The sequence below is a fragment of the Euleptes europaea genome, chromosome 8 (genome assembly GCF_029931775.1).
Source record: "Euleptes europaea isolate rEulEur1 chromosome 8, rEulEur1.hap1, whole genome shotgun sequence".
Lineage (NCBI taxonomy): Eukaryota > Metazoa > Chordata > Lepidosauria > Squamata > Sphaerodactylidae > Euleptes > Euleptes europaea.
The window spans coordinates 35,235,912-35,244,729 of NC_079319.1; positions in this window are offsets into that span (position 1 = coordinate 35,235,912).

Consider the following 8,818-nt stretch of genomic DNA (forward strand, 5'->3'; position numbering starts at 1 on the left):
CAGAAGAAGATCTCACAACAAATTTTATGACACTCCCTTTAGTTCAATAGTATATTGTTTTCCACACATTATGCCCTCCCCTTGGTCTTCCCAAACCTTGATTCAGTTCCAGGGTATCCTCTCTTATGAGGTTGCTATAAGGGATTATGAGGGAGGGGGGGACGTGGCCAATGCAAAATTTGATAAACAAAAGCCAGACTTTTTTGCTATCTTACTTACCATTTCACCCTCCTCCTCCTCCTCCACAGCTCAACACATGCTCCAATTGTCCTTATTTGCCTGGGAAAGTTTCCTGGTACTTCGAACAGCAACGACCTTAACTCAAATTAGCAACAAAGCCTAACAGAGACTCAATGCTTTCCAATGTTCCCCAGAGATATCAGCCTCTGCCTGGCCAACAGAGATGGGTCAGTGCTTTCTTCTGAACCCACAAGCCTCCCTGTTCTCTCTCTCTCTCTCTCTCTCTCTCTCTCTCTCTCAATCTCTCTCTCTCTCTAACTTCCAAAGTTTCTGCTTGCCCAGATAGCAAATAAGATTGAATATGTTTGTATGATGGATCGTATTAGAAAATACTTAAACTGAAAGAGGACTAAAAAGCAGGTTGTAAAGTTAAGCATAAATAAAAGTAAATGGCAACATATCACTGTTACAGACAGTTCACTAACATATTGACTTCAGGAGTGGAGGATTTTTATTTTTAATCACAGCATTATTACACCAGATAAACCATAGATTGGTTTGAGGAGGATGCTTATAGAAAAAAATTGTTAAGGCTCAAAAAAGATGGGTAGATTCTTGTAGGTTATCCGGGCTGTGTGACCGTGGTCTTGGTATTTTCTTTCCTGGTGTTTCGCCAGCAGCTGTGGCAGGCATCTTCAGGGGAGTAACACTGAAGGACAGTGTCTCATTTTATTGAAAGCCTTCGACAATAAAATGGGTAGACCTCAGCTTGCAAATAATCATCTCTATATTTAATAGTGAAATCTGGCCCCCATCTGTGGATACCTAAATCCAAGGCCACACCAATGTTTAACATATTTTTCTGCAAACTTGGGAAACCGCCTAGGATGCACAAATTCTGGAATCTTAACAAAAATTTATTGGAGGGTTTAAATCCCCCCCCCCCAATATGAAAAAGTGTTGTCTGCAGACAAAGCACTTATCCTTGCGAGCTGCAGTGGAAACTGGCGGTGGTGGCTGCAATAGAGCCTAGTGGCTGGGAGCTGTGTGGAGCTTGCTGCCACCATTGCTGATGGGTAGGGTTGCCAGATCCCTCTTCACCACTGGGAGGTTTTTGGGGTGGAGCCTGAGGAGGGCAGGGTTTGGGGAGGGACTTAGAGTCCAATTGCCCAAATGCCATAGAGTCCAATTGCCCAAACTGCCATTTTCTCCAGGTGAACTGATCTCTATCGGCTGGCGATCAGTTGTAATAGCAGGAGATCTCCAGCTAGTACCTGGAGGCTGGCAACCCTACTGATGGGGGGACGAAGCCTTGGCAGACCCAGTGGCTGAGAGCCATGCAGGGCTCACCATCAATGTGGGGGGAGAAGGCTCAGAGGGCCTGGTGGCTGGGAGTCTCATGGGGCTCACTGCCACCGCCATCTTCAACAGTGTGGGGGGAAAGCCATGATGGGCTCACTGAGGAGCTACATGGGGGAGCTACTTTGGACTCACCACCATTGATGGTGGGAGGGATAAGCCTTAGCAGGCTTCATGTCCAGGAGCTGCACAGGGCTTGCCACTGCCATCGCTGATGGCCCAGCAGCTGGGAGCTGCATAGTGCTCACCACTGGTGGGGTGATGGTGGGGGGAGAAGCCTTGTCAGGCCTGGTGGCTGGAACAACACATGGCTTTCTGTTGCTGTTTTTGTCAACAATAGTGGGGGAGGGAGAATCTTTGGTGGGTTCAATGGGTGGGAACCATGCAGGGATCACCACCGTTGACTGGGGGAGGGAGCCTCAGTGAGTTTGGTGGCTGAGAGTTGCGCAGGACTTGCCAGTGTGGTTATTGATGGGAAGGAGAAGCCTTGGTGATGGGGCTTGCTGGTGTCGGGGGAGGGGGGAGAAGCTGGGCCTGGCGGCAACAACTGGGGGGAATAGAGCTAGGAGGTTAATGGATTCAGTGAGGGTTGCGGCAATGGGTGGGAAAAGAGGCATGGCAACCCCAGTGTCGGCTGCGAAGGGGGGGACTTCAACAGGCTGAAGCCTGATGGCGGGCAGGAGCTGCGCTGGCAGTGAAATTGTGGATTATCAAGTGCCAGAACAATCAGTGCTACTTTAAAAAAATATTCACTTGTCTGTGGTGTAAGACATCTGTTTGTAGTAAAAGCTGTCCTTAGCAAAGGTGTGCTGAAGGAAATGGAAGTATAAACCAAAAACATTTAAGGGAGTTTGACTCAATGTTACCAACTGTGCAGATAACCAACATCCAACCTTGCAAAGCCAATATCATTGGTTTCGCATTTGTAGGGATGAGCAAATGGTTTCTTTTTTGTCAGGTGTTTTGATTGGATAGCCTGTTGGGTATGTGCTGGAGAAACATGATATTAATCTTGCTCTGTGTGGAAGCTCACTTAGTGGCCCTCAGCAAGTCACCTTTTTAACCTAGCCTACCTTGCAGGGATGTTGTACGCTGTACTGAGCACTCTTAATGTCCTTCAATCTGAATGAGGTGGATTAAGGTATATGTTTAGCTCTCCCATGAAAACTCATGAATAGAAAAGTGCTTAGTTTTGGATTGATTATACAACATAAACCTTCTAAAACAGTAACAGCCTTTCGTAATGGACACCCTAATAATTTAGTTCTATTGCCATTAATGTGGAACGATATATTATTCCACATGCCCACAAACGCACAGAGGCAAGCTGTCAAAGGTATTTCTAGAAATCAGCAAAAGCTACAGTTTTGAAAACTGCCATTTTTCCTTTGCCTGTCTCATCTCTCTCTGGTGGGGGGGGGGGAACCTCCTCAACATAAATAGAGCATTTGCTGTTGTCTTTCTACTAAAGCTTTCAAATTTAAGAAATAGTAGATGCCTGTCTAGAGAACCCTAAAATTGTTTTAGTTACTGATGTATGGATGACTGATAAATGTCATCTTTTCTGCCTACAGTGCATTTGGCATCCCGTCTACCGACATTTGTCTATAGCTGACCTGATTCTGCATTTTTCGTTTGCATGAAGCTTTTAGAATTTTAGCACTCCAAAACTCGAGATTCCATGGCACAAAAAATAAACGCTTTCTATCCTTTCTGCGTTAGGCTAGGAGGGAAGATTTGTACTAAGGCTCAAAATAACCAGATGCATTGCATAACTTTCCAGTTGAAATCACAATTATTTCCTTTGTTTTATGTTCTCGCGTCCTCTCACAGATCAAAGGAAATGGGAAAAGAGGGAAATAATTAACTAATTTCACCCAAATATATTTGTTTCTGAAAACAGTGCAACTGTGTTCATTGTTTACTGCTTATGACCAAACTTGTATTAAAGGCTATAAAATAAGTCATGTTTTTATCAAGAGCTTTGAAACTGCAACTAAGGAGCAAAATATGGTTGTTATCCAGAAACTTGTGGGGTGGGGGGAGTTTTGGCTGCTGCTGGGCTTCTGCTGTAGAAAGAGGAAATCAATTAAACTGCTTCCCTTCTTCAGCTGGTGGAACTAAGTTATGCCAATGGAAAACTATCTTTGGATTCAATCCCACGTAAACACCAGAGATTAAAATAAATCTGTGGGTAATGAGACCAGAGAGAGCCAATGTGGTGTAGTGATTAAGAGCAGTGTACTCTAATCTGGAGAACCGGGTTCAATTCCCCATTCCTCCACACGAAGCCTGCCGGGTGACCTTGGGCCAGTCACAGTTCTCTCAGAACTCTCTCAGCCTACCCAAAGGCAGGCAATGGCAAACCACCTCCAAACACACATGAACACATGAAGCTGCCTTATACTGAATCAGACCCTTGGTCCATCAAAGTTAGTATTGTCTACCCAGACCGGCAGCAGATCTCCAGAGTCTCAGGTAAAGGTCTTTCACATCACCTGCTTGCCTAGTCCCTTTAAGTGGAGATGCCTGTTATTGAACCTGGGACCTTCTACATACCAAGCAGATGCTCTACCTCTGAGCCACAATCCCTCCCCATTCTCACTTGCCTTGAAAATCCTACAGGGTTGTCAAGTGACTTGACAGCACTTTCCACCACCAGTGAGAACAGAATAACTAATTTAGGTGTGGCAAAGAAAAGAAAATTGGTCTTGTGCCTCATTGCAGTTACAGCTCAGGTGAAAAATCAAAGGGATGGAAAGCCAGTGTAGTGTAGGGGTTAGAGCATCAGCCTAGAATCTGGGAGAACTGGGTTCAAAAATCCCCACTTGACCGTGAAGCTCAACAGGGGACCTTTAGCTTGTTACTCTCTGTCAGCATCCTGTACCTCACAGGGCTGTTGTGAAGGCAAAATAAGAACCAGGCACTGAGCTCTTTGGAGGAAGATTGCATAAAACACACACATACACAGGGGTGGGGAAAGAGAATCATAGGTAACCTCCAAATTTTGCAAAAGAAACAGTAACCAGTTGTGTCAAGAACCTTTTTCTGTATTGGGACTACTATGAATTACTGCCAAGCAGAAATGACATTTCCCTTTTTAAGTATATAAAGATACTGACTGGTAAAGATTCTGCTTCTGAATTGCTACTCATACTCTGGCTTTTTTAAAATTTGATTTTTTATTTTAAATTTTCAGAAAGAACAAACAAACAAACAAACAAACATGACAATCTCAATCATTCACATATATACAGTGTAAGCAATCATACTCTGGCTTTTTAAAATGTAGGAGCTCTCCTAGCAGAAAAAAAACTCCTGTAGCCACTCTAAATAAGTATGAAAATCCAGGCATAACCCTACTGTATATTAGCTGATCAGATGTACAGCAGCATTAATGTAGTCCACTTTATTCATATTAGTGTTGGGACCACAGGTCTCAGCTCAATCATCAGCTTGGGATGTTAGATGAAATTGTTCACTTACAAAATAAACAAGCTTTCTTGACAAGTGATTTTCTAAAAGTTAATTCCTAGTTCATAATGATGGCAAATATGCGCCAGTGATGCTGAGGATTTGTACGTAGTCTTATTCGGAATTATAGTTTGACCTGGTACCATGTACGTGATTGAAGTTGCTACAAACATGGATGTGGCCATGATAATTTACATAATGAACCAAGTAGTTATGAAAGAGCAAGGGTCCAGTAGCACCTTAAAGACTAACAAAATTTCTGGCAGGGTATGAGCTTTTAACTCCCTTCTTCAGGTAGTTATGAATTCTGGGCCCAGTCACTGCTTCAGCAATGACAGTCCTGTGAGGTATATCGGTATTATGGTTCCGGATAAGAAGAGAATATTGGAGGGAAGAAGGGAATACAGTTCAATCCTGCAAAAAAGGAAAAAAAAACCCCAGCGAAAGTCAGTACAGACTCTCAGTATTATATACACAAGTCCCAGTAATGAAAACAGTGCAAAAAGTCGGTATATGAGTGTACAGCATCCTGGTCTCCAGCTCTCATTATTCACAGAGCAGGGTTGCTATTTTGAGAATGACATCCAAAGTTATGACTGGAACAAGCTCAGACATGAGCCAAATGAAGTCCTGGAAATGACATCAAGAAAGGCTTGAAAATAGCTGTAATAATACAATGCAGCGAGGGAAAGAAAAAGTGACAAAAATGCCCCTCCCCCACTGTCTTTGACATATAGGATTGAAAGCAAAGTGGGATAAGACACTTGAGAGCCAGTGTGGTGTAGTGGTTAGAGTGTTGGCCTAGGATCTGGGAAACCCAGGTTCAAATCCCCATTCTGCCGTGGAAGATTGCTGGGTGACCTTGGGCCAGTCCCGCACTCTCAGTTTAACCTACCTCACAGGGTTGTTGAGAGGATTAAATGAAGGACAGAACAATGTAAGCCTCTTTGGGTCCCTGTTGGGGGGAATGAATGAATGAATGAATGAATGAATAAATGAGGGTGGAAATTCATTACCATAATAAAGAAATAGAAATGAAAAATCACATCATCCCTGCAAGGACAGTAATGGCATTTGCATTCAATGTCAAATACTTTATTTTTTTAAGCTACAAAGGGAGAAAAACAGGTATTATTTTCATCATCATCCACAGTTAGGTCCCATTGCAATGGATGCCCCTCCTTTGTCCAGTTCATGTTGTAAATATTCAGCATTGGACATCGTCACTCTCACAACAGCAGCAAGAAATCATTTGCACATAAATAGATTTGTCCTCAAAAATGCAAAGTCTTCCATCACCCCAGAGGCAAGACAGCCCTTTACAGCTGTGAAATGCTTTTTCATAACATCCAGTTCCTGCTAAGCGAAATCTCTTACTTATAACTGATGGCATTGATAGCAATGCCAACTGCCCAGACTGTATGGGAATTGAAGATTTACACCTGGCCTGGAAGGCTGAAAATCTGAGAAAGGCTTGGGATTTTCCCTTCTCCTTGGTATTCCTTGATTCACCCTCCAGCAGGGCTCATACTTGGGCTGCTGACCTCAGTTCAGGAGCCTGGTGGAGGACAGAAAGGAGAAGGAAGTCGATGGGGTAGCTTTTGCTTCTCTGCTGCTATTTCCACTGTTGTCATGATTGACCCAGGAGGGATGAGTCAACAGAGAGCCCACTGCATAGGGAGAACATAAGCCAAACCCATACATGTCTGTCTCTTCTTTAGGATTGCCCGCAGGTTACATTCACATGAACATATGAAGCTGGCCACTAGGGCTGTCGATTCGGTTCATCCGAACCGAAAATGAGCTGAATTTTCCCTGATTCGGGGGTTTTCAGTTCGGATGGAACCAAATTCAAAAAAGGTAGGAAAACGACAAGCCAAATTCGGCGATTTCGGGGCAATCACCGAATAAATTCATCAAATTTGGGGACTCCGAATCAGCAGCATAACCGTCAGTTAGTAAGCAACTAGCAGCATTCTCCCGCGGCCAATCAGTGGCCAAGCTGGGTCTTCTTCTGGCCAATCAGTCGTGGTTCAGTGCGTGAGCCCAGCTGCTACGCGGCCCGGGGAGAGAAAGAGAGAGCATCTGTTTGTGTGTGAGAGAGATCCCCGTGGGGGTGCGTGTGCACATTCACTCTTCTCTGCACCCGCTCCATTTCCACATCCTTTTTGAAGTGAGGCCTCCAGAACTGCACACAATACTCCAGGCTCTCTCTCTCTCTGTCTCCCTCTCTCTCTGCTGTACCCCACCATCACTCACCCCAACACTCACATTCATACAAATTCCTATGTTAATGACCTCCATGCCCATTGATTAATCTGGATGTTTTACCCCACTTTTCTCCTCTGAATTTGGACTCAAAGTAGCTTACAATATACAGAAAGAAACAGGCCATAAAATGCAACAAATCTGTATGTCAGCAACAAAATAATCCACAGGGGAGGGAAAGGGACAAGACCAGGTGATAAAAGTTCTGCCCTGATGGCAACAGTCTCCCCAGGGCTGGCCTTAAGCAGGTTGGCAGAAAACATTTCCTGCAGAGCTCAGCCCTTCCCTTCCCTGCACTTCCCCTCCACCCTAACACAACTTCCAGTCCTCCATACCCTATACTGTGCTGAGATAGCGTGTGTGGAGTCTGGATTATGTCTTCAGCTTTTTAAAAGCCTGATAGCCAATAAGACTAACAGCCAAAGGTGGGCCCTTACCATGAACTGCAATACAAACTCCAAAGCTGATTTTCTTCTGCACGTGGGCTAAATAATGAGGATTTTCAAGGTAGGGTGCTGTCATCATCAGTGTCATTATTGGTGGCATCACAGCAATCCCGTGTTTTTTTAAAGGCCCTAAAATATCGCTATAATGCTGTAGTGTTGTAATGATAGTTTAATGGGGTTGCCAACGTCCAGGTGGTGGCAGGAGATCTCCTGCTATTACAACTGATCTCCAGCTGATAGAGATCAGTTCACCTGGAGAAAATGGCCGCTTTGGCAATTGGACTCTATGGCATTGATGTCCCTCCCCTCCCCAAACCCCGCCTTCCTCAGGCTCCACCCCAAAAACCTCCCACCGGTGGCAAAGAGGGGCCTGGCAACCCTACAGTTTATAGAGGAAGTCTGAATACCCAGCTTCCTCTTTTTTTTTAAGTAACTCTCTAACTCGTCCCCTTGTGCAGATATGCTAGAGGCTTACTTTTTTAAAAAAATGAAAGCTGGGAATTCAGAGAACCTGCTTAAACTATCAAAAGACTTAAGTGAAAACTAAAAGCACAAAAAATGTATGAGGAAATCAGGAGATAAACCGAATTAGTATTGGGACAGAAGTGATGGGAAAAAAACATGCGGGGAAACCCAGTGACCTCCTAGGTCACATCTTGTTCTCTTAGTCATTATGCCACATCAGTTCCCTGTGAGGAAGGAATCCAGTTATTTACGTGAAGGACTAGGTGTTCTGTCATCCCGGTGAGGGGGAAAAGAGACCCAATGTGAACAAAGAATTCTGCACTTCATAAGGTAACCTTATTGTCTGTAGACAAAATAAATAAGAAAACACCTCCACTACTCAACAAATCTAAGGCATTATACTTTCATTTGGCATGTTTTATTCCTATTGTTTGGTTTATACCATGTATACACTGGGAGTACACTAATCATTCCCCACCTGGATTTTCCTGTGTGGACAGGAATGATGCCATATTTAGTAATGTGTGGATCCTACCATCGGGGCAACCCATTCCTAAAGGGGGGGTTAGATCTGTGGCGGCCAGGAGTGGCGCAGCCACGCCGCTTCCTCAGAGACTTCATGGCCG